At 37.0% G+C, this 26,984-nt stretch overlaps 1 protein-coding gene across 7 annotated transcripts in view; it reads left to right on the plus strand.

The window, feature by feature from the left end:
• Positions 1-26,984, plus strand: part of B3GALT1 (beta-1,3-galactosyltransferase 1) — a 603,572-nt gene that overhangs the window by 455,798 nt on the left and 120,790 nt on the right. For 3 of the 7 annotated variants that reach the window (XM_037850145.1, XM_037850141.1, XM_037850142.1), the window contains exon 3: positions 185-342. The exons of the other annotated variants lie outside the window; for them this stretch is intronic. The gene's annotated coding sequence lies outside the window, so the exon portion shown is untranslated. The remainder of the gene's footprint in view (positions 1-184; positions 343-26,984) is intronic. 7 annotated transcript variants of the gene reach the window in all.

The following is a 26,984-nucleotide window of genomic DNA, read 5'->3' on the forward strand; positions in this document are numbered from 1 at the left end:
ATAAATAAATATGCAAATGGAAAATGTCATTTTTTAAAATCTCAGATCCTTATTTTTTTTTTTCTTTGCCCGTATTTTAACTATCCAGTGTATGCCTTTTTTAGTAAATTGGCTGGGGAGCTCATTAAGCCATTATCAGTCCTTAGCACCTTGTCTATATCCTTATTTCTTGGGTTAATTTCAGTGCACCAGCAAGGCCTGAGAAAGACTTTGGCACTGATGAATTTAAGAGAAGGAGGGATCAAAGGGAGAAGCCTGGACCATGAGCGACCATCCGTGGAATTTCAATCCTGCCCATTCTCCAGGAGCTAAAGAATCATTAGGAGAGGAACTTGTGCAAAGGTACAGGGGGGTCCAGGTGCTAAGGGTGGTGGGAGGCAAACTCTGCCTTCTTCTTAATTTACCTAATGTTTCACCAAAAAACAGGCACAATCAACACACCACTATCCTTTCCCTGCTGTGAAATGGCAGGTGCAAATAGTGAACAGTAGGATGATGTCAAGGAATTAGGGAAGAACTCTGGAGAAATGGCGAGAGCATCTAGGACCCTGAGGACTGGCTCAGTGATAAAATGTTCCTAAGGAAGAGAGGAAGGTGACATCCTGGAATTGCAGGGTCACACCCCACCAAGCCCAGTGGTGGGAATTGCTGCTGAATTAAAATCCTCTGTTCCATATATCTCTCCCTCTCCCTATTATTTACAACTTTTCTTTAAATCATAAATAAATGAAGCCTGGGTTTAGCCTTCAGTATGTTGCCCTAGCAAATTTTACAATTCATTTGTATCCATCACCATATCTTCCATGCTCCCTAATGTATTCCCCATGAACTCCTCTTTCCTACTGTTTTGTTTTTGTGGGGGTCTTTTTTGTTTTGTTCATTTGTTTGTTAGTACAGTTAGGCTCAGAACAGATTCAAGCAGATCCAAAGTAATTATGCACAAAGGTAAAGTGAGGACTATCCCTTTGGAAAAGCTTGAAAAATGCTGAGGGGCATTTCAGCATTCAATTGACCTGCAGAGCTACAGGCGATCCTCAGCGCTCTCCAGTCTTTCTCCTCGAATTAGGCCCATTTCTTCTTCATAAACAGAATTGAGGGGGTGGGGGTGTGGAGAGATGGGGCATCCTGGCCTTGGAGGTGACCTGCAGTGCCCAGAAGGTGCTTGGCAAGCATTGTCCAGGCTCCGAAAGGAAGAAAGGAGTCAACTGTCCCTTTATGAAAGCCTGAAATAGACCTGCCCTTTTAAATGCTGCGTGACATTGTAAAAGCTCAAATCTATTTTCTGGCTTACTATAACCACTGGGTCACACATTATCAATGTTGCTCTCTAGGTTTCTCTGAATCTATTTCAAAGTTCTTTTCTCATGTATACAAGTTATATTTTTTCAAGGTTGAGTTGCGTTTCATTATTTTGTTTAAAACTAAATTTAGAACAGTGTGTTTCAGTTCTTAATGGTGTCTGCAACAACTCCCAAATTAGAAAGCTCTTCAAACTTCTCTGGCAATGTGTTGTTTTCTTGCTTTTTTCAAATCTTTCCACTGTGTTAACATAATAACTAATTTTACACAGTGCATTACAGTTTACAAAATACTTTCAAACTCATCATCTCCGGAGAGGGGGTGTTATGAGAACTCTCTTTTATCAAGGAAGAGATTGAGGTTTGACTGTATTAACTGTTTGTCAAAGGCTACACAGATCTAATAGAATAGAGATTGAACCTGATTTTCCACTTCAAACCCCTAATCCTTTATACCACAAGGTGCTTTTTAACTCGTCCCTTTTTCACTCATCCCTGATCATGTATTTCAACAAAAGAAGTTATGGATAGTAAACATAATTATTATTATTTAACTGGTAAGAGAATAAACCTCAGTGATCTGACCATAGATTTTGGTCAGAAATGTTTTCTGTTCTTGTCTACATAACAGCAAAACAAACAAACAAACAAACAAATATCAATAGCAGGAGCTTTTAAAGATGTTAATAGTTAACATTAATTGAGCTCTCACAATATGCCAGACTCTAAACCAACTGCTTCCCAAATACTATATCAATTAATCCTCATAAAAATATGAAGAAAATAATAGTATCATCTTCATGTTGTCAATGAGGAAACTGAGTTGTAAGAGATTATGTAAATCACTCAAGCTAGTAAGTGGGGTGGAGATTTGAAGCCAAGAAAAATGGCTCCTATGTGCACTTTCTAACCACTAAACCATAGGAATTAAGAAGTCTGGTTCTTCAATAAACCTTTAGGTTAGACTTTCAGCTTCCTCACTGACTAGCTGTATTAATTTCAGCAAATATGTAATCTCACTGAAGCTCAATTTTTTCCCTGTAAAATGATTAAATGAGTTAATGAAAAGTGTCACTCATTAGAAGTCATTACAATGCTTGATAGTATTATACTTCTGAAGTTTCATGCTCCTTCATTCATTTCTTTATTTCTCAAACATACAGTGAGCACCTGCCATGTGAGCCAACCTTGATACTTCTCTACACTCTTACTTAAGAGGAGATGCTGCATTTCCTCTTTACCCCCAAGTTCACGATTGGCCAACACTAACCAGATACTTGTCCTCCTTTCCTGTGTTTGAACGATTCCCTCATTATACGGAGAAGGAGTAATCACTTTTAGCCTGGTGTTACTGTTGTTTCAAAGGCTGGAACTCCAGCATCTTTTGTTTGACATCATTACCATCACTCTATCTCCTCCAACATCTTCTTCAAGATGCCAGAATTCCTTTGACTACTTTCTAGGGTAATTCAAGCACATCCTCTCTCTGTAGGAAGGAAACCAATTTTACTGCAGATATCTCCCAGTTTTACTCTGAAATTTAAAATCAACAGCTTCCATTTCAAGGTGCCCTCTCTTTTCTCCTCTACCTCCTCTTCCACGGATAGATTGAATCATGTGTTAGTTGCTCAGTCAGAGCAGTGGTGCTTGATGATTCTCTACACTTAAGTGGATTTGTTTCCAGACCCCCTTGCCACTACTTATTGTCTTTCCCCAAGATTTTGTTCTCCCTATTACTCCACTCTTGGAACTTACTTGATAAACTTTCACTTTGCTTTTGACCTATGATTATTCAGTGAAACACTTTTGTTAAGACTTGCTGTGCTCTCTTGAAAGGGCAGAATTTTATACATAGTATTGCAACTTATATAATGCTTTTCTATATGAATACGGCCAAGAGCAATAACTTGAAGCTCAATGTCAAACCTGATACTTTCATAATAAAACTAATGCATAATGCCTTTAATTGGAACAGACGTTTTATGACCTGAATATTTCTGTAAACTCAGTCCACAGAGCCAACATAGCCAAAATTAGAATACATTAAGAGGCATAAAATTGTAGATTGGACATGTGGATAAGCTTTATTGATACAGTAAAATATTATGGCAAGACTTTCTGTCAAATCTCCTCATTTTGGGGCAGCATATAAAAAAGCAATAAGAGTTGTGAGTACTACTGACATAATTAGATGTTGAACCTATTTAGATTCACAGAGCTCACTTCAGACAATTACATTTTTAAACTTTCAGCAGATGGCCAGAATTAATTCCTGGTGAGCCTTTTCCGCAGCAGTGGAGACAACATGGAGTAAGATATATCACTGGCAAGGATTTAACTTCACCTGGAATAAGCTGGTGGGATAGAAGCTGCTGAATCTGATAGTTTATGGCTGTACCTTCAGTAGAAAACTGCTTCCATTATAAGTCTCTTGCCATCTCTGCATAGAACTATGGTCAATTTGGTGGGAAACCTGTAATTGAAAAGGATTTGGGGGGCAAGAATAGATAAGAGAAGAGAAAGCATCACTTAAATTGGTTATTTAAGCAAAACAAAATGTTATTTAATTTAAATATTGCCCTTATGCAATTAACATTGTTCCTATGTTGACATAATAATCCACCGTGACCCCACACTGAAGATAACCAAATGCAAGGAAAAGAGAAAGCAAAGAATATTCTCTTGGAGACATATGAAAAGTATGCTATGGAAACAGCCAACACTTTTTGACTGTTTACTTTATGTCATAGATGGTCCCAAGCTCTTTAGATAATTTTACCTTTTTTTGGAAACCTCATAATGCCTTGTGACAAAGGAACTATCTCACATTGTACAACTGAAGAAAGTAGGGTAACAGGAGGTCACACAACTAGTAAGTAGCAGGCTGAGCTGCTTGTTCATCCAGGCAGTTTGGCCCCAGCATGCTCTTAACCACAGGAGTGTACCCTACCTCTTGAAGCCTTATTCATTTAAATAGTTCCTAACTTTCTAAAATCATTTCATTCAGGTACAATTTATTTGCTACAGCAGTCCTCTAAGGCATCTTGTCTCCATTTTACTGCCAGCACCAGAGGGACCGAGAGATTTCAGACTTGCCAAATGTGCATAGCTGGTTCCTAGTGAAATCAATATTAGAACTCAGTAATAACGTTCTAATAATGAACTTAATATGGATCTTAGCATTCTTTGTAGTCATTAACATTGGCTTATGTTTCAGCAGACAAAGAGGCTTATGGAGATGCTCCATTGTGTCTCTGTTGGTCTTGAGTAGATCTTCTGTGGCGATGGTTAGGGTCCACAATGCCCTGTCATTCCCCCCCAGTATGCTGGGTGAAGGCCAATGACATGGTGTTCTTATCAGACTAAATTCACTTGAAAGCACAAGGTATTTTGCTATTTCCTGGTTTAACCAAGGTGATATTACCCAGCTTCTAAGGCCAGGAAAGTAAGAAGCAGGCAATGTAAGTTCAAGGTCAGAAACTGAGTCAGATAGAAGATCCCGGCTGCTTGGTCTTTAAGCAGCATGTCAACCCTCACCCCCTCCCCATGTGCACAGGCATTTACCTAATTGGCTTATTGACATTGGAGAGCATATTTAGAGGTCTATAAAAAAAATTCTTGACTGCTGCAAAGATTCAAAAATATGAGTCCAAAGTATGTTTGCAGAAGAAATTTCCCAGTGATATTCTCTAGAGTGAATCACTGGGGAAGCAAATGCAGGTTTGTCCAGTCATTATTCACTCAAGCCAGGATGAAAAAAATAGAAAAGGAACAGTGGTCTTTGATCTTGTTTCCAACCTGTTTGTAATTTTATTTGCTGGTGGCTGGTACTGTAACATCAACTTAAAGCAGTTTCTGAACCATTCTGATGGGTGCTCTAAGGCAATAGCCACTTTTCAGTTGCTGGGGACGTGGCCTGTATGTTTGGGAAAATTTCAGAGATTGCTCAGATATCAGCAAAAGATGAATGAGATGACTGAGAGTTCCACACACCATGTGAGTCGCTGATCATGAAATCTGCAGCAGATTTCATTCATTCCTGAGGACACCAACAGACAGGCAGTCAGTCTCAACAGCCCGGGGGTGCCCACTGAACCTTTGTGTCCGCCACAATGGTGGACTTTAGAGAATGGACTTTAGAGAACTGGAAATGAATTATGAAAGGTTCTCTTTTAAAATTTCCTTCTAACAACCCAGTTAGATCCCATTCCTGGAGCTCTTTCCTTTTGAATCGGGTGGATGAAGTGAAGAGGAGACAGAGACATTCTGAAAGTCAATTGGACATCTTTCTATCATGTTGTCTCTGCACCTTTGATTCTTTCAGTTTTTTCATTTGTATATATTTTTCATCCATCTTCATTTTTTCCCAGTTATTTTCAAATACCTCTGTAGCAATTGCCATTTTTCTGTGCTCCTCTCATTTTTAATATGATCAGTATTTTATTTCTCTTCCCTTCTCTGTTTTTGATGTCATCTCACTATCTCTTTAAGTAACTGGGTTTCCTATGGTTTTTTATTTTTAAACAATCACTCCAACAATATTCCAGCAGTCTCTAGAGAAAGGAATACAATGTGAAATATAAATCAGCCTGAATCAAGTGAAAACATGCTCAACCAAGTCATTAAATCCCCCCTTCAAATTTCCAAAGAAACAGCTTAAGTCAGTTGGTGAGGATATGGCAAAGGTGAAAAATGATAGTGTAAGAGCCTCTGGTTATATCAAATTTTGCTTTTCTATTACATTGTACTTGCCAAAAATTCTGGGAGCCATGCCTTTTTAATATATTTTCTTGGTCTCTGCTAACTCAAGCATTTGGCAGATGAAATTCTAGTAAACTGTCTAGAGACCTCTTGCCCCTACAGCAGCTAAACATCTCAATGGGCCAACCAATGAGCAAGAGGAATGAGAGTGTGGATTCTAATCCATTTCGACCCTTGCCCTGCTGTCTTAGCAGGGACTGCTTGTGTCTGATAATATGCAGCATAGGATTTGAGAAATATTTTCCACTGTCTCAAAGTTAGCTGTGCAAAAACAGAGAAATAAATGTATCTGTCTTATGTATATTCCTACAGTATATATATATATATATATATATATATATATATATATATATATATAATCTATATCTATATCTATCATATCCATTTATATCTGCAGGAATATACAGATTTATACATGCATATATGGATATAGATAGATACAGATCCTCAACAATGGAAAAGGGGACAGGAAGGGAAAGGAACTTTGCATGATGATTCACTGAGCCTCTACTCTGTCCCAAGTGCTTTAAATATATCTTCTCATTTAATCTTACAATTATTCTATGAAGTACTTAACAACTGTATCTTTTTAAAAAGATAAGGAAATGGAGGTACATAGTGGTTATGTAAATTGCCAATGGTCACCTAGTAAGTGATAGAGTTTTTCGTGGATCCAGATGATAAGGAGGAGGAAGAAATGATGATAATGATAACAAACATTCATTGAGCCAGAGCCTATACTAAGAATTTCATATACATTATCTCATTTAAAGCACCTCTTGAAATATTACTACCTCCATTTTATTGACAAAAGACCAAAGGATAGTACAGGTAAAATAATCAATCCAGGTCACAGAACTAGTGGGTAGATGCTCCAGGATTTAAATCACAGCAGACTAACTTGGCACTGCCAACCCCAAATCCACATGTCTCTTGAAACATTCAAAATTGAAATTCAACACCAAAAGTATATTTTAAGCCTGGTTTAACAAAAAGGACAGGGATTCCTAAATATATTATGATAACAATTTTTTTTCAATCAAGATTGGTAGAATGCAATGTAGTCAAAAGGGTTATATCGAAAGATAATTTGGAATGCCTGCAAAGTGTTCATTAACACACTGTCAACAGTGCAGTACATGTAGGACTCCTTCTTGGGATTGCATTACGGGTCTAAGGTAGTGATCAATGGAAAGAAGAGAGAGCAGTCAAAACTTCAGGGTCAGCACATCCAGTTAACTCTATCTTTCATGCAGAATTAGCAGATTGCTGTTCAATTGGATTCATAATTGCAAAAGATTTCAAGAACTCAGCTAGAATAGGGACTCTGCACAGAATAAAATCAATTAACTCATTCTAATAAATACCTTTAATAGAGTTAAAGCAATTAGTGATGCCCACTCTCCTTTTGTTTAAACTACCCTTAAATGAAATGCAGTTAAAAGGTTTATTATTTCAATAATTATTCTCCCCTTTAACTCTTGAGTTCTCCTTTTCTCTCACAATGTCAATATTGAATAGGTGAAAAAAGTATGAACTAAATGATTAAATAAAACTCACTGAGTTTGTGCTGGGCATTGTGTTAAGCACTTTACTTGCATTATTTCATGTAGGCACATACTATTTTTTCTTTATTAAATGGATGAGAAAACTGTGGCTTATTGAGAGTAATTAATTTTCCCGTATCCTGTAACCAAGAAGAGCTTAGCTTAAAACCCAGGTCTTTCTGACTACAGAGCCTGTGCCCTTAATCAGTATTCATTGAATTCCTAGCTGGCCAAATGATCATATTCAAAAGGTGTGGATTAATAGATCATTGTCAGCAAAGAAAAGCAGTGTATTCTGTTTAGTTCTGGATCTTACCATTTGAAAGTAATACAGATAAATTGGAGCATTCTCAGAAAAGAACAACTTGAAGGGCAACCACATCAGTTGAAAAGGGTTCTTTAGGGGCCAGCAATGTTTAACCAGGAGAAGAGATGACTCGACATGGTCCTTGTCTTCAGATATTTGAAAAGCTGTCCTGAAAGAAGTGAAATGATCCCATGAAGTATAGGGACCTGGAAGAGACCATCTCCAAGATCCATTGACATGCTATGATTCTATAATTTATTCCTTGTGAATCCAAGGAGTAGAGCCAGGGGAAGCTATATGTTAGCTTAGCATGTGGAATACTTTTCTAAAAGAGCAATCTAATGTTGAAGTTGTGCCTCAGGCTTAAACCTGAGTTTCTAACATAAGTCAGAAAGACACTTGGCAAAACATTGGAAAAGAGACTCACATATAGGATGATTGACTAAACTAGATGCCTTTTGCAGACCTGAGAGTCCATAAATTTACACGTAAAAGCTTTATTATTACAAACCTCCAAAACAATGTGTTAAGATTCCCTGAGATCCTGAGATCCAGTGTTTCCTCTACTCATCTTAAGAAGCCCCTAGTGGAAACGGAGGTCTAGAGAGAAGAATTTATTTTGACAGTAGTAACATCCCAGAGCTCTTGCACTTGAGTTCTAACATGACATAGACAGGATTGTAGGAAAATCTACACGAGAATAAATGCAATATGCATAAGAAAATGTTTTCTAAAGAACAAATCACCATTCAAGATTTAGGGAGTATAAATAATATCAACAAGTTGGAGAGACAACATTCCTAATCAACAGGGAATCTTTCTTGGTTAAATGTAATTGCACAACTATATATGGATGGCGGTCACTGAGTGAAAAGTTTAAATTAACTGAAAGAGCACAATTAATTTTCAAAATGCAGTAAAAGCAGTCTTAATGATGAACACAAGAAGAATGAGAGGACCCACTAATCGAATTCTCAGAAGGTAGGTGTTCCAGTTTGCTAATGCTGCCATTATGCAAAACACCAGAAATGGATTGGCTTTTATAAAGGGGGGTTATTTGGTTACACAGTTACAGTTTTAATGCCTTCAAGTATCCAAAGTAAGGCATCAACAATCAGGTACCTTCATTGGAGAAATGCTTTTGGTATCTGGAAGACCTCTGTGAGCTGGGAAGGCACGTGGCTGGTGTCTGCTTGCTCCTAGTTTGCATTTCAAAATGGTGTTCTCCAAAGCATCAGCTTTCAATGGTCATCTTCAAAATGTCTCTGTAAGCTACAGCAGCAAGCTCCTTCTTCTGAGCTCTTATGTAAGGCTCTAGTAAACTAATCAAGGCCCATGCTAAATGGGTGGGACCACACCTCCATGGAAATTATCAAATCAGAGTTATCACATACAGTTGGGTGGGTCACATCTCCATGGAAACAACCTAATCCAGAGGTTCCAACTTAATCAGCTCTAATACATCTGCCCACACAAGATTGCATCGAAGAACATGGAGTTTGGGGGCTCATAATACCTCCAAACCAGCACAGTAGGGTCGATTCATCTTTTGCTTTTATCAAGTGATAATTTCCCACAGGAGAGCCCAGGTAGTTGTTTGAAATCACCACAGTGGTGTTCCTTTTAAATTTGTTTACTCTTTGAATGTCCAGTGCCACTAATATCTTCTATGTGAAACACACATACATTGATAATGAGCACACGTACAAAATAGTTCAGAATCCCTCTGCAGACAGTGTTAGAATTCAAACCTCTGAAAAGAAAAGGTTTTCAAATAACACCTTGAGATTTTGGAATAGCTACCATTTCAGAGAAAAGTCAAACTCCCCCTTCTGATTGTCTTGTTGTCTGTGTACTTTCTATTATGGGACCAACTCTTTTCTGTATTTGAAAACCAAGAAACAATTGTACTTTGAACTAATATCGTTGACATCTGCCATTTTCTGACATACATTATTTTTCCAAGTTTCCCTTGAGAGCTCTTGGATCAAAAAGTGTTAACTATTAAGACCACATGATACGTAGTCATTCATTCATTTTTAGAAATGAAATATTCAGTCTCCTTATGCTCAACCTCCTCTATTTATCACTATCTTGATGGTCAATTCCAGTCCAGATTCTATTCCTCAGCCCTTCTTGCTCTAGGTTGAATTGATTTCTTTTCAGCTGCCTAAAAGCCATAACAATTGGGGATGTGTGAGGGATAAATTATCTGTGATTCTAAACTGCATACTATTGAATAGGCATATTTTAAAATTAGATTTTTGTTCCTTTTTCTAAGCAACTGTAATTTCTAAATTTATGACTCACATACAGCGCTGTTGTAATTTGCAGAGTATCTTGGTATAAAAGATAAAAGATCAAAAACCTATCCAAAAGATTCTTTGGTTAGAAGGAGGAAAGTATTGGGGTGGGGATGGGGAGTGCAGATGGGAAGCAGGAAATATCTGTCTGTATTGCTAAAGCTAAAGAATCTTCATGAAGGTTGCCTTCAAAAGGACCCTGGTCCAAATAAATTCATTTCCCACATTTAAAAAAGAATGAGAAGTCCTGTGTTCCATTAAATCACATATTTTCCAAGTGTTCAGCCTTTTTCTCACTGCTTTCTAACTCTATCCTACTTTATTTTTTCAACAGCACTTTTCTCCACCTGGCATGTTATGTATTTTTGTGTTTATTATCAGCCTCCATATCCTTAGACTATAAGCTCCCCTTCACTCCGTAATATTATTCCATAGTACAAGTACAATTAATATTTGTGAAATGAATGAATGAAAGGTGATTAAGCCTTTGTAAAATAATTCACATTGCATTTAAAGCAATTTCATTGGTGAACTTTATAAAGCAATGTGTTTGTCACTATTCAGGTTGGGTTAAATGGAACCAAGAGGTTCACTTTTTCTAACAGTGAAGGTAGATAGTACCTGTAGTCTTTCTAATTTCATGCCAGAAAGTGAGGCATATATTGGAATGTAAAAGTACAGATATTTCAGAGTTCTTTGGCCCATTTCTCTCCAGGAATGTTAGTATACACTGTTTAGCTTGCATGTAGTTAGTCTGTGCCCTGGGACTCACCAGCAAAACTACCTTATAATGAGATGTCTTTGGCCCTTCTGGCATTCTTGATTTGGATCCACAGTAATACTGAATGAAACTCTTTTGTGGACTTTCTTTTAATCAAAGTCAAATATATGGCAAATAAAACAGTATTATATGCTAATAAACAGTTTTGTTTTTAGATACTTTACAAATGCACTATAGGAATAGCCTCCATAGCGATATAAAATATTTTGTGTAATAAAAAGGATACAGAATAGAAATGTCTTTCCTGAATATATCTTTGAATGATAGCAAGTAGAAAATAAGATCATTTTAAGGCAAGTATTCTGAGAAGTAAAATATTTCTCACAACTAACCAAATGCATAAGTAAACTTTTTTTTTCTAGCAGTGATATAGGTATATCAGATCATCTTTAGGTTTTCCCAATATATCATAAGCTCTAGTCCAGGGAATAAGCTGCCTTTAGACTTTACCATAGAACCAATTATACTTTATTCCTTTGGCAGGCACTGGTGGCGCTGTGGTGGCCTCAGTCTTCCTGGTAAATACATCAGTTTTCCTACCACTATTTGGAAGGAGCTCACTCCTTCCCTGACTGCAGTTGTCATTGATTCAGGCCAGGGCAATGAGAATGGAGAACAGGATTTGGAAAATAGGCTTCCTTGCTTTTCTGAGGAAGCTTCTGGAATTGTTCTTTATCTGTCTCTGTCGTGAATGAGGACTTATGTAGCATATGAAGTTGTTGGTGTCCAGTTTGCATCTATGGAGGCGAGCTGACACTACACAAGGTAGACTGGAGAGGCAAAAATAAAGCAGGTGTTTGATGACACTGTTGGATCATGGAACCAAACTCTCTCTGGTATGCCCATTACAGTATATTAGCTTTATTGCTAAAATCAATTTAAATTTGGTTTTTGGTTACTTGCCACCAAACAAATAAAATTATTTTCTTCAACAAACATCTACTCAGCATCTACTAATTGCTAGACTTTGGGATCTGAAAATAATTGAGGTACTTTTCAAGGCCTCAAAGTCGATACGGTCTGGTTAAGAAACAGAAAGCTAAATAACAATGGTATTCCAAGGTGGGATGTGGTACAGTGACAATGATCCTTTGCAAATGCCAGCAATAAGAGGGAACATTGTTTAAGGAGAACTTTAAAAAAATAATAAAATCAACCAAAAATTGGTCTTTTTATTATCACATGTGCCAATAAATCTAAACAATGTCAGTGATAAAATACTCCTCCCTGTCTGGGTGGACCATTCCCACTTCCTTTAGGCCCCCAACCCTTGTGCAGCATTGCTAAAAAACTAACTATGAATCACACTAAACATTGTTTTAGTTTGATGTACACCTTTATAAAAATAAGCCTTCTAAGGAATGCTGCTCTTTGACCACACTGGGAATCAATAAATTAACTGCAATAATGGAGTAGAGATCTCTAGCTATAACAATGCTGGGACAAGGGAGTATTTAATTCAGTACTGTGGGGAAAAAAATTATGGTCTTATTGAAACTGTATGAAGACCCATAATGGCGTAAGGAAAATTATATACCACAAAATATAAATGCTATAAAATGGAGAGCTGATATACTCTTCCAATTTGTCCTTACTAAAGAACTGATGAGATCTCTCAGCCAGGTGTGGCTAAGAGAACAGACTCCATAATGAATGAGACTAAAATGTCCTTTTAGAAGCTTAATCTATTGAACTTCTTCTGTGCATCTTCCATTCCTGCAGCAATCTGTTCCTTGCAAGAAGGTCACTTTACTATAAGAGCTTGCTTTCTGATGAAATACTTGCTCCATGATTGCTTTCAGTATAGTCTATCCACAGTCGTATGAAGGACAGTTGCTACACCATCATGGCTTGACCATTTCCTGCCCAATGAATGTGAATTACATTGTAATGTGGGTACAAGTAGAAGATCCAAAGATGGTGAAATCAGTCCTCCCTGGGGAGATAAGGGAGGTCTGGGTTCTAGAGATGAGAAAGATTTTTATAAACAGAGGGGGGAAGTGAAAGCATTGAAGGCTGAGGAAATAGTTTAAGAAAAGACACAGAAACATAGTAATATTGTATTTCAGGAGAGCAAAGCATCATAGTTAAAATATTGATATGTGGAGGTATATGACGAGGTAAGGTCATCTGTTCTCATTGCAATAATATTGCATATGTTAGACCTAACACAGCAGAAGGAAGCATCTAGAATTTCATGCTAATGACTTAAGATCTTATCTGATAAGTAATGAGCCATAAGAAATGTGTGACAGAGATGATATAACTCTTGTTTTTGCATTGTGTAATATTTGACCATTCAAAAATATGTTTGAAAAACATGTGTTATGAATAATATGACAAACATCCTTGAGACTACCACTCAACTTAAATAATTAAAATAATTCTAATACTATTTCATATATCTTTGCTTCTTTACCTCTTACTTCTGCTCAGAGTTACCTACTAAAATGGGTTTTGTTGTGTCATTCCTTTGCTATTTGAAAAAGAAAAGACTTATCACTTGTATATCCGTAACAATATACTGCTTGGTTTCACTTGGTCTTGAACTGTATAAAAACTGTATCATATTATTTATATTTTTATAACTTGCTTCTTCTATGAATATTGTTTTTAAGTTCCATCCATTTATAGTTGTTATTATAGCCATAGTATATTTATTTTTATTTCTGTATAGTATGCCCCTATGGATATACTGTATTTTATTTATCCATTCTCCAATTGATGGACGTTCCATTTTTTTCTTTTCTTTTTTTTTTTGTTACTACAAGCAATGATTTCTGGTGCACATGAGCAAGAGTTTCTGAGATATATATCTAGGAAAGCAATTTTTGGAAGTTAAGTTAATTAAGGTTCATGTTCCCAAAATAGTGTCAATTTTTTTTTCTAAAAAGGTTAAACCAATTTAAACACCAGCACTGAACACAGTATAGTCAGCATTTAGTATAGTGAAACTTCTCATCTGTTTGCCAAACAAGAAAACAGTTACAGGTATACTATTGCAGTATTAATTTGCATTTCCCTGCTTACTATTGAAAGAGCATCTTTGTTTGTATTTATGTGCCCTTATTTCTTCTCTTTTAAGACATATCTGTCTCTAGCCTACTTTTCAGTTGAAATGTTTGAGTAGTTATAGGACTATTTCAATTTTCTACATTTTAAATCATTTTCATTAATAATATTTTCTGTCCATTTTGTCAAAATTTCCAGATTATTGCCATAGGTTTTCCTAATATCTTTTCAGTTTTTAAATTTCTGGTATATCTGTAGTTTAAGTTCACCCTAGTTGAACATTCTGCATGTAATAAGCAACCGCTCCCCATTCTTTAGCCTCATTCTATATCCTTGTAACTTATATTTCATGTCTATGAGTTTACATATTGTTTATTTGGGTCCTCTCACTTTTTTCTCTTGATCAGTCTGGCACCAGTTTGATTATTTCAAAGCTTTCTTCAAAGAACCAACTTTGAGTTTGTTGACCATCTATTTTAATGTTTCTTATTTCACTTATTTTTTAAAACTTGTGTTTATTATTTCTGTTATTCTACTTTCTTGGGGTTTCTTCTGTTTTTCTAACTGCTTAAATTCATGAAATAGCACGTTGATTTTAAGCATGCTTTTCTACAACAAGTATGTAAGGCTGCAAAGTTTCATTGAATACTATTTTAATATAAAATTTTTGAGTTATTCAATTCTGTGTGTATGTGTGTGTGTGTGTATTTCCAACTACATGGGGATTTTTATGAATCTTTTGGTTATTAACTTCTAATGTATTTGAATTATGGTCAAAGAAAATGGTTTATGTGTACTGATTTTTTTTAACCTTTATTGAAACATGCTTAGTGACTTACTCCATGAATACTTTTTATAAATGTCCATGTTTCTTTTTTTTATGCTTTTTTTTAATTGAGATTGTTCACATACCATAGAACTATCCAAAGATCTGAAGTATACAATCAGTTGCCCATGATACTATCATACAGCTGTGCATCCAGCACCACAGTTTTTTTCAATTTTTAGAACATTTTCATTACTCCAGAAAAGAAGGAAACTCAAATCCTCCCATACCCCTAACCACACCCTCCTCCATTATTGATTCATAGTTTTGGTACAGTACATTTTACTGTTGAAGAAAGAATGTTAAAGTACTACTAACTGTAGTATATAATTTGCAATAGGTATATATTTTTTTCTTTATGCCTCTCTATTATTAACTTCTAGTTATAGTGTCATACATTTGTTCCAGTTTGTGAGAGAGAATTCTAATATTTGTATAGTTAATCACAGATGTTGTCCACCACAAGATTCACTAGTTTATACATTCCCATCTTTTAACCTCCAGCTTTCCTTCTGTTGACATACGTGACTCTGAGCTTACCCTTTCCACCACCTTGACACACCTTTCAGCACTGTTAGTTATTCTCACAACATGCTACCATCACCCCTGTCCAATTCCAAATGTTTAAGTTTGCCCTAGTTGAACATTCTGCTCATAATAAGCAACCACTCCCCATTCTTTAGCCTCATTCTATATCCTGGTAACTTATATTTCATGTCTATGAGTTTACGTATTATAATTAGTTCATATCAGTGAGACCCTGCAATGTTTGCCTTTATGTGTCTGTCTTTTCATTCCGTATAGTGCCCTCAAGTTTTCTTCATCAACCCCTTTCTTTTATGACAGTTTTGTTCACACACCATACATTCCATCCTAGGTAAACAATCGTTGGTTCCCTGTATAGTCACATATTTATTTATTCACCACCATCACCACTATCTATATATGGACATCTCTATTTTTTCCATAAAGAAGGAGGAATGGTCAAAGAAGGCAGAGAGACAAAAGAAAAAGAAAAGAGAAAGAGAGAGAGAAAAGCAACAACAAAAAAGACATGACAGCTAGAAAGCAACAAAAGGAAAGATAGCATTAACCTAAAATAGAATAAAGAGTCAGACAACATCACCAATGCCAGGAGCCCCATACCCTTCCCCTATTCCTGCCCCCCCCCATATGCATTTAGCTTTGGTATATTGCCTTTGTTATATTAAAGGAAGCATAATACAATGTTTCCATTAATTATAGTCTCTAGTTTGCATTGATTGTATTTTTCCCCCAATCCCACCCTATTTTTAACACCTTGCAATGTTGACGTTCATTTGTTCTACCTCATGTAAAAACATATTTGTACCTTTTATTACAATCGCTGAGCACCCTAGGTTTCCCTGAGTTACACAGTTCCAGTCTTTATCCTTCATCTTTTGTTCTGGTGTCCCACATGGTCCCAACCTTCCTCTTTCAACCATGCTCATAGTCATCTTTGTTCAGTGTACTTACATTGCTGTGCTACAATCTCCCAAAATTGTTTTCCAAACCTCTCACTCCTGTCTTTTCCTTTCTGTTTACAATATTTCCTTTAGTGTTTCCTGTAGAGCAGTTATCTTGTTCACAAACTCTGTCTTTGTCTGTTTGTCACAGAATATTTTAAGCTCTCCCTCATATTTGAAAGACAGTTTTGCCAGATACAGGATTCTTGGTTGGTGGTTTTTCTCTTTCAGTATCTTAAATAAATCAGCCCACTTCCTTCTTGCTTCCATGGTTTCTATTGAGAAATCCGCACATAGTCTTATCAAGCTTCCTTTGTATGTGATGGATAGCTTTTCTCTTGCTGCTTTCAGGATTCTCTCTTTATCTTTGATGTTTGATAATCTGATTATTAAGTGTCTTGGTGTAGGCCTATTCAGATCTATTCTGTTTGGGATACTGTGCCAGTCTGAATACACTGTGTCCCCCAAATGCCATTATCTTTGATGTAATCTTGTGCAGGCAGACCTTACCAGTTTTGATTAGATTTCTTTGAGTGTTTCTTTGGAGATGTGCCCCACCCAGCTGTGGGTGATGATTCTGATTGGATATTTCCATGGAGGCATGGCCCCACCCATTTAGGGTGGGCCTTGATCAGTGGAGCCATATAAATGAGCTGACAAGCTGAAGGAACTCAGTGTGGTGCAGCTGTGAGTGATATTTTGAAGAGGAGCTACAGCCAAGAGGGACACTTTGAAGTAAGTATAGGAGCTGCAGATGAGGGACAGTTTGAAGACAGCCGTTGAAAGCAGACTCTTGCTCCAGAGAAGCTAAGAGAGGACAAATACCCCAAGTGCAACTAAGAGTGACATTTTCGAGGAACTGAAGCCTAGAGAGGAACATCTTTGGAGAAAGTCATTTTGAAACCAGAACTTTGGAGCAGACGCCAGCCACGTGACAGAGGTTTTCTGGACACCATTGGCCATCCTCCAGTGAAGGTACCCGATTGCTGATGCATTACCTTGGACACTTTATGGCCTTAAGACTGTAACTGTGCAACCAAATAAACCCCCTTTTATAGAAGCCAATCCGTCTCTGGTGTTTTACATTCTGGCAGCATTAGCAAACTAGAACAGGTACACTGCGCTTCTTGGATCTGTAATTTTATGTCTTTTGTAAGAGATGGGAAATTTTCATTGATTATTTCCTCTATTATTCCTTCTGCCCCTTTTCCCTTCTCTTCTCCTTCTGGGACACCAATGACTCGTACATTCCTAATTTTCGTTTTGTCCTTAAGTTCCTGGAGACATTGCTTATATATTTCCATTCTTTTCTCTATCTGTTCTTTTGTGTGTGGGCTTTCAGGTGCCTTGTCCTCCAGTTCCTGAGTGTTTTCTTCTGCCTCTTGAGATCTGCTGTTGTATGTTTCCATTGTGTCTTTCATCTCTTGTGTTGTGCCTTTCATTTCCATAGATTCTGCCAGTTGGTTTTACAAACTTTCAATTTCTACCTTATGTACGCCCAGTGTTTTCATTATATGGTTCATCTCTTTTGCCATATCTTTCCTAAACTTTTTGAATTGACTTAGTATTAGTTGTTTAAATTCCTGTATCACAGTTGAAGTATATTCCAATTGCATATATGGTTAATGTTATCATTTTATTCCCCATGTCTTTTAACTTCTCTCCCACAATATTGTAAATATATCAGATCTAAGTCTTCATCTGCATCTAACCTGCTGAAACTGATAAGTTGGTTGTGGGTGGAAATGGATAAGTAGAGTAAAGGATGACTTAGAAAGTGGTAGAGTCATTTCAAAAATACAGCAAATAGATTAATCCCTTTGCTAGGTGTCTTACATTAATAACACTGCTATCACCATTGTTGTGTTAGTTATAAAATATCTATAAAAGTAGAGTTATACAATTAACTAAATTTTTCATTTTAAAATAAATTTTAACTGTTGTCTTTCCAAGTGTTATGTGAGACATTTAATTTTTCTATTTAAAAGAAGAATAAAATAATATCTTTATTCAGTTTAAAGGACAGTGAAAAAAACCCAAAAGCTAATGCAGTAGCATGCATTTGCAGGCCCTCCACATTGATTTATTTGATGTAAGATCATCTCCCACACCTTCTCAAGCCTTGTTTTCCCATTTGTAACAGGGTATGAATGCCCTAAACAAAGGCCAGTGCTGTGTTCTGAGTGTGGTATTGGCTGTTTTTCAGAAATACCAAAAGAGTCCATGAGTTCAACAAATGCAGCTGAATGTTCCTGCAACTGAGAAAATTCATCTTTTATTGACTTTCCCCAAAAAATATTTGACTTCAGAGCTGCTGACCCAGTATTCTTAGCAATGACAAATTGGCCACACACTTTAATTAATAATAATTTGGTAAATATTCAGTTAGTAATAATTTGGCAAAATTCCTGGAGGCACCTTTCTATTAAAATTAGTATTCCTTGTTACATACTAACTTAAGCTACAGAGACACCGGTAACAAATTTGTTTTTAAATTTGAACACATTATTTGAAATATCCTTTACATTTGTTTTGTCTTTGCTGTCCCCCTCTCCTAAGGATTGTGAATCAATATTTTTTATTCTATAAAAAAATCTGGTTAATACATACAATTTTATCTCAGAAGAGTTATTAAAAATGCATGCATCTATATGTCTAATATTATCTCATAATAATATTCAGATTAAGTAGATAATTTTTTATTCCCTGTTGATAATCCTTCCCCTATCCTGTCTTTCTTCGTCCCTTCCTTTATTCCTTTTTACCCCTACAAAACCCAGAAATAATTTGGGGCCTTCTATAAGTTCAGCCTTTGCCAGTGACATAATTTGGGGTTTGTAAAAAATAACTTCTTGAATATTCATAGTGATAAAGGGAGACAGCAGTGTGGGAATGGCAGTCCTCTGTGCTGTTTGAGCAGGCAGCCAATGTGTTGGGGTTGGAAGGCTTTCTGAACTTTGATGCCATCCCTGAAGACTTAAATTCTACCATTAGCAATTTATTCCTTTGGGTTAGGGCATTGCCCCTTATTAAAATGCAAATCCCCATGGGCCGAATAATGCCTTAAACTGTTATCATTCATTAATATCACCCAATTAATTCATATACTGGAATCTTTCCAGCAGAAATAGGCTGAGAGCAGATATTTGTAAGGAGAAGAAAAGAGATACAGTTTGAAAAGAATACAGGGCTAGAATTAGTTCACTAAATAACCAGGAGCAGAAAGAGGTCATTGCAGGCAGAGAAGAGGGAGTGGAAGAAAACAACTAGGGGTTGAAGAAGCTCAAGAGAAACCCCCCTAATTCCCAGTTTTGTCCATCCCTGCTCCCAAGCTTGATTAAATAAAAAGTGAAAAAAACAGGCATCTGCATGACACCCTATAAGCTGCAGTGAGTCTAGCCTAGGGGACATATTTTCTTGCATAATTTCCCTTGAGATCACAATGGTTGGGAGTCATGGAGAGAGGGAAGGGCCTTAGAGATTACCTGCTTAGGCATGAAGAGGATGGGGTGGGCTAGAAGTTGTTTCTTCAATTTACAAGATTTTATAACACTTAGGTAATTTTGATAATTGCTGTTATGACTCAGCCACCAAAAAAAAAAAAAAAAAATGTTTAGAAAATCATTTCAATCCAATTGTTAAATATCCATTTCCCCAAACTAGAATTGGAAATATTTTCATATGCCTCCTTTTTCTCTTCTTACATTTAGTAGACATTTCTAGTGTCCTTATTTGTACAAGGATTATTGCCAATACTCTCAGAACACAAGGTATTAGATATGCAAAAGAACTGTCCTCAAGTAGCTACAAAAAGACTGAAAGAAGAAATAAAACATAAATACAATGTAACGTAGATTATCATGTGAGCTCTCTGGGAAGTACAGATGAAGTGCAATGTGTTATGCTGAGAGCATTAAATAATGTTCAATCCTTTAGTTATGAATAACCTATTCAAATATTGCTCTAAAAATTGGCAGTTGGGGGTGATGCTTTCATAGTGATTTCTAAGGCAAGACATCAGTTATCTGAACTATCTCATCACTGGGGTAAGACAGATAACCAGCAAATCTTGGGAACTTATCAATAATGAAGTTTCTGCTCCCCAAAATTCATGAAGTTTCAAGAAAGAAAACATATTAAATTATCTCTTGAAGCTTTTTCGAGATTACTTCTTCCAGGTCAGGATTCCTCCTTGTCATGATGGGTTGGGAGGTACCAACGGGCTAAATAGAGCAGGGGTTTTTCAGCTGAGGTGATGGAAGGCCCCAGGACTAAAGGAGGGTACAAAGTTGACTACAATGTAGAGGTGCCATGGTCCAGAAGTCCAGAAGGAAAAACTTCATGGATCAAAATTAGAAGGAGCCAGAGGCAGGTGTAGAAATCAGGTTATGAAGTCAGAATTCTTTAAGTTAATCATATTGAATGCCACGATAAATGTTAGTGTTTGAGACTTGCTTTTATGGAGTATGTGGGGAAAGGTATAAGGTCCAGTTTAATTGACAAGGGGCTGAGTGGATGTTGCCAGTCAGAGCCAGCCTCCGTTGGGCAGCTTGGCTTCTCTGTCTTCATGCTCTCCCAGTGCTCAGTAATGGGTGATGAGAATCGTTCTTGCAGTCATTCATGCCACACACATTTCTTCAGGAACTACGTTGTTCCAGGCTCCATGCTGAGTGTGCTCCAGAACCTAGGTTCTAAAGGACACACATAAAGCACAGGCAAGTCAGACATAGATAAATTACATGTGTTCTGGTGAGGCTGACTAGCTTCAGCTTTAAAGTAGTCATGATTAAGCCCCGCACAGAACTCATATGATTAATCATAAAAGTCTTTTAGTTCACAGCCTTTTTTATAGACAAATGTATTATAACTAGCTGACCTTGAGGACACATGCCTTTAGAGGACTGCTGAACTGAAAATAAGCTCTTTTCAGTAACACAGGGAGTTTTGGGGTTGTCATATCTGATCTCTTGCACCTACATGTCCTGTCCTCCTGCCCATCTGTTCCTTTCACTCAAGGTCTTGGAATCCAATGCTGTGGGCAGGATTTTCACCTCTCAATATAGAGCTGTGTACTTTACTCTGTGGTCCAACTGACTTCCGGAGAATAAATCATTGTCCTTGTATTTCAAAAGAGACAACAAACATCCGTTTTGTTGTTAACATATTGGAGCCTTCGTTCATTTGATAAACTGTAGATTTTAATCATTAACAAGTGCTCAAAAATTTCAGATTATAATTCTCTGAAGGATCAACTTTTAGTCAGTTATGTTGATCACAATTTGAGGGATCCTGTGTCCAAATTAAATGCAGTGCGACTTATCCTTTGGTAAGTAACTCCTCTCCATTTGAAGTCTTGAAATTGTTGTAAATGCCTTAAACTATTGTTTTTCCAACAGCAGTGTCAGGATTTTGACATTCTTCGCTAGTTTTACAGCTTAAAGGATTTGTTAGCAATGTGTTGAAAAGCAAAGTGAGTTCACTCTGTCTTTGATTATGTTTAATAGCTTTGCTGTTAGACGGTGACTCATGATCTTTCTCTTCTCCCTTACAGTTTGTATTTACACCTTCTTGCATTTGATGAAAGCAATGTAATGGGCTCTGCCCATTGACAATGATGACTCCTTTATTTTAATTGGTGCAGGGAGAGAGAAAAATAACGACTTAGCACAATAGAGTGTAAAACCCCTTCCTTCAGCTGTTTTAAACTTTAGTTGTATGAGCGCCTTTGTAGAACGACTACTCTGTGATATTAACTGTCAGCACAATGCAGTCATTTGATTTACATGAAAAACTTTGCTTTAAATGTATAGAAAGTACCAGGTTCAATTTAGCAAATAAGGTTACGGAAATGATTTTTTTTTTTTTTTTTTTTAATCTTTTCTGTTTGCTAGCCTGGGTGATATAACCATTTATAAGCATGCCTTGAAATATTTTAATTAATGGGAGAAAAATCAATGTTAATTCTTTCTCCAATTCAATAAGGCTGAATTTGTCAAACAGCAGGATATGATCTGCATAAGTTGGGATATGAGAGTTCCTTATGTATGCACTAGGCACAGAATTGGTATTTCTGAATCCCTATCGGACTACAACAATTGTTTATAATTTATATCAAGCTTGGCCCTCTCTGGGAAGCATCTCTGTAAGTCATTTCTCCTAGAAGGTTTTGAGCTTAGCTTTGTGATTTTATATCTCATATATGCTACTGTCTTTGATCAAATGTCACTAATTTGAAAATAGATTTGGTCCATCTTGGTGACAAAAATTGAGTTTAACCAAGTTGGTACCTGAGTGCTTAGGTACTGGACCCTCAGGTAGGGCTGTATTTAAGATCGATCCAAGCCAAGATCAAGTAATGGGTAAATATAAGAAAGGTGTCAGCAAATTTTTTTCTGTTCAGAGGCAGATAGTAAATATTTTCTGTTTTTTCAGCCATAGAGACTCTGTCACAACTGTTAAACTCTGCTATTATAGCACAAAAACAGCCATAAACAACATGTAAATGAACAAGCATGGCCATGCTCAAATAAAATTTAATTTACAAAAACAGGTGGCAGGATAGATTTGGCCCATGTGTTACAGTTTGCCAGCCCTTGGTATAAGATGTCAGTCCTCTGGGGATTGTATTCTGGCATATTCTAAATAAGTAGTGGCAACATGAATTAAATGTCCATACAGAGAAACAGAACCTACAGAGAAATATGTTTGTGTGTGTATATTATGAAATATCATGAGATTTATTACAGGAATTGGCTCACACAACTTCTGGAATTGACAAGCCTTAATTCCATGTCAACTCCAATGAAGGTTTCAATGGCTTTCCCAGAAGAAGCTAGCTGGCTCAAGCAGAGAGAGAAATTCTCCTTTCTGACTCCTGAAATCATCAGGTCTCCCTTTAAGGTCTTTGACTGATTGTATGAAACTTCTCTCCTTGCTGAAGGTAGACCCCTTTGTTGATTGTAGATGTAATCAGCCAGATATGCAATCAACTGACTAATGACTTAAATCCACAAAATACCCTCACAGTGGCAATCAAGCTAGTGGACACCAAGCAACTGGATACCATAACCTAGCCAAGTTGACATATGAACTTAACCATCACAAGGTTCCTTTGGATACTGAAAGTTGTTATTTTAAAAATGTCATATACCAACAAACTCTTGCTCAGAGTTTGTAGGCACATGGGTAACAAGTAAAGGGCAGAGTCAGCCTGACAGTCATGTCCTGGTAAACGTTCCCTATAATGTGCACTGCAGTGAGACAAAAAGAGGGAGCTTGGCTTTGGGAGAAGCTCAGACTAGGGATTATTCTTGCCAATATATCCATGCCTAGTAAGGATCCAGCCTGTGGCTGAGGGTGCAGGAAGTAGGAATTGTCAAGATAATCGAGTCCTAGCCTAGTGGACAGTTCAGAGAAGAGAGCCAATCCCCGTATGATTGGGATGCTCGGTAGGCCCACACTGGACAATAGATGGAGGGGATTAGGGAGGAGCTAACAGAGGTGAAGGCATGAGGGCAAGCAAGCAGTGATTGGTGAGATGTTTAGAAAAAATGGGAACTTGCGGGATTCAGCCACTGACTCAGACAACCAAGGTTTTCCCACACAATGGAATTCCTGGAGAACTGGCTGCAAGATTTAATTAAGGCCCTTCTGTGTTACCGGACCAAGTCAGTGGTTTCTTTTGCCCAATGTGCACAAATGACCAATTCCTGAGACAAGGGGGTTTCAAAAAGAGAAAAAGTTTATTGCTAGGTGCGAAGCAGGAGAATAGATGGCCTATAGGTCTAAAATCTGTCTCCCTGAACTGCAGTAATTCTGATAGTTTTTATAGTATCAAAAGATGGTCAGGTTTTAGGAGAATGAGTACAGTGGCCCCAGATGATGTAATTAGAAGCGATTTAATTACTGAGCATGTGCAAATTGATTACATGCTTAGTCACAGCATGTATGTAAGAAAATAGTGGCCTTGATATGATGATGGGTGTGATTTTTAGTATTATAATGAGGTATGGGTGACTTGTAGGTTAAAGTCTAAGTTACCACGCATGTCAGGCAGACCCATTTTGCTTAGATCAGCTTCAGTGATCAAGATAATTTTGGACTTGGGCGGTGTTAGTTCTGGGCTGACCCAAGACCCTTCATTAATACACATTAGGAGCTGTCTTTAGTGATCATAAGACTTTAAAGTTGAATAACTGAATGAATAGTACAAGTGAAGATTAGTCACAAGGGCACAAGATAAAGGCTATATGATCATTATCAGAGATCAAGGCAGCGGATACAGTTCAGGTTTCAGGTATTTTCCTCAGTCTACTCTAATATACCAGAAAGTAAAAAGGAATATCTATATAATGATTCAGTAATCATAATCAGCCCTTAAATCCTAACTTCTCAGTTACAACTGGAATTTGTGACCAAATTTCTGATGTAAAGATTAGCGGATGTCAGCAGATACCACTGCTGAGGCTGGAGAGGAAGATCAGGACCTAGGAACCAGGGGCTGACCACATGAGTGCTATGGGCATTATGCTCGCTGGTGGCCAAGACCAGGAGAGCCAATAATGAGCTATTTCTTTACAAGATCTTATTTATAACTCTGTGGGAAAATCAAAGACTATGTCTAATACTGCATTGTTCCATGAGAGTCTTACGTACTGAAAGTGGTATTGTAGACCTTTCCTTTTTTATATACATAAAGAACTTTCACATTGCAAAAAAATTTTAAAAGATGCAATGAGAATTTAACATGGAAATGGAAGGATTTTCAAGATGAAATGTGGAAACAAAGAACAGCATAATAGGTATTATGTACAGTAGGCATTTCAAGTTAAAGTAAGTTATTGTAATAGAATATTTTTAAAAATAAAGAGCAATACTTTTAACCTTTATGTGTATATTTAATAACACTCATAAAACCTTCCCCTTTTTATGACAAGAATTGCAATGTACTTGCAAATGAAAGTAAAGGAGAATGCTTTATATTCATCATATAAAGGCACTGTAAAGCATATTGTTTTTATAGCCATGAGGAGATCTGCATGACATTCTATACCATTTGTGTAGGCTTGTTGTAAAGTTGCAAAAAAGAGGTACTGTATTTGTTCTTGAATAAAGTGCAGGCTTTATTTATAGCTCTCCTTTAAAGGCACAATGAGTGGCTTCTCTAGATAAGATTTGCCTGAGGGGAAAAGTGCACTCAGGATTTAAGAAATTAACATCTCCTAGGTGAACAAAGCTCTAAAAGAAGAGAAAAAAAGAGCATAGTTCAGAACCTTACCTTAGTTGGAAGCAACACGGCTGACATCTTGGTCACATGGCTTTTAGGCAATCACATTTAGAGAGCTGCTGTTTGACAGAGGTAGAGGAGCTGAGCTTGAGATAAATAGAATTGAGATGTCTCCTGAGTGAATCAGGAGAGAGATGATAACTTAATGAATGCAGCACGGGTTGTATGAGGTTTCCTTCAACTCCCCAGGATAAATCTATGGGTAAAAAGTGGCACCTCGGTAAATCTACCCACAGGTCCAAGGCTAATTTTGGAAAATAACCTTATACGGGGCAGCCCACTGTATGCAGAGAATTGGAGAGAAGAGCAATTGTCATGGAAACAGAGAACCAAATCCAACTATTCACCTGAGTTTGAAATTTAGGAATGTGAGTAGCCCTCATTCTAAGTAAAGAAAAGAAAAATAGAAAAACTAAGGTAATAGGAAAGGGAAAAAAATATCTTTCCATCACCTTCTAAATGCCTATGATTAATACAATCTTAGCAGTGTTTATCAAAATATATTTTGAGATATAAACATACACACACGCATATATATAATCAGATTTCTGTTTTCTCATTTTAAGTTTTCTATTGTTCCTTATTATTTATATTTGCCCTTCTGTTCTCAGGAGCCACAAATAATACTTCATGATTTTCCTCTCTTTGCTATTTGCATAACGATTAATAAGTATACTTAGTATTAACAAAATAAAATATGATACTGTTACTGGCATATCAAGTATCAAGAACTCTGAACCCTAAAGTTTAAGGACCACGCATGAAAACTAACTGCATTTTCACAACAGTCTAACTGAAAAGTAATGGTAAAATTTTATATTGTTGACACAATTAGATGATATGTTAAGAATTCACTCAACAGTGAAGTAAGAGGTTAATAGAAGATATGGCCAAATAAAGGGTATTCTTGAATGAGAGGTATTTCAGAGCAACTGGGCCTTTAGACATAAAGTGTGGATGACATTGGATGGGGGATCCAGCTATTTCATAGGTTCAGGGGCTAGTTTGTGCATGTCCAGCAGAAATGTACCTGGACAATATGAGGAACACAGTCATCCTTGGGTCACTCACATCTGTCCAGATTTGAACAATACCCAGCACCGTGTACCTCTGCATTAATTTCTAGCAAGCCCCAGGGCCCTGCCACTGTGCTGGCTGTTAAAACAAAGCCATGCTGAGGCCAGGGGAGTCCCAGACCAGCAGGTGCAACCCAAACACACAACTCTTTTAAAGTGAAACCTTGGTCTGTCTCTGAGATTCCTGGTCTTTATGCCACTTGTTTAATCTCTCATTTTTCATGCAGATAGTTGAATACAGACACTAAAAGGCTCTCGTGAAAACTTCTTCCTTCCTTGAGTACTTGTGTCTCAGCTGAG

Source organism: Choloepus didactylus, chromosome 9, assembly GCF_015220235.1.
Source record: "Choloepus didactylus isolate mChoDid1 chromosome 9, mChoDid1.pri, whole genome shotgun sequence".
Taxonomy (NCBI): Eukaryota; Metazoa; Chordata; class Mammalia; order Pilosa; family Megalonychidae; genus Choloepus; species Choloepus didactylus.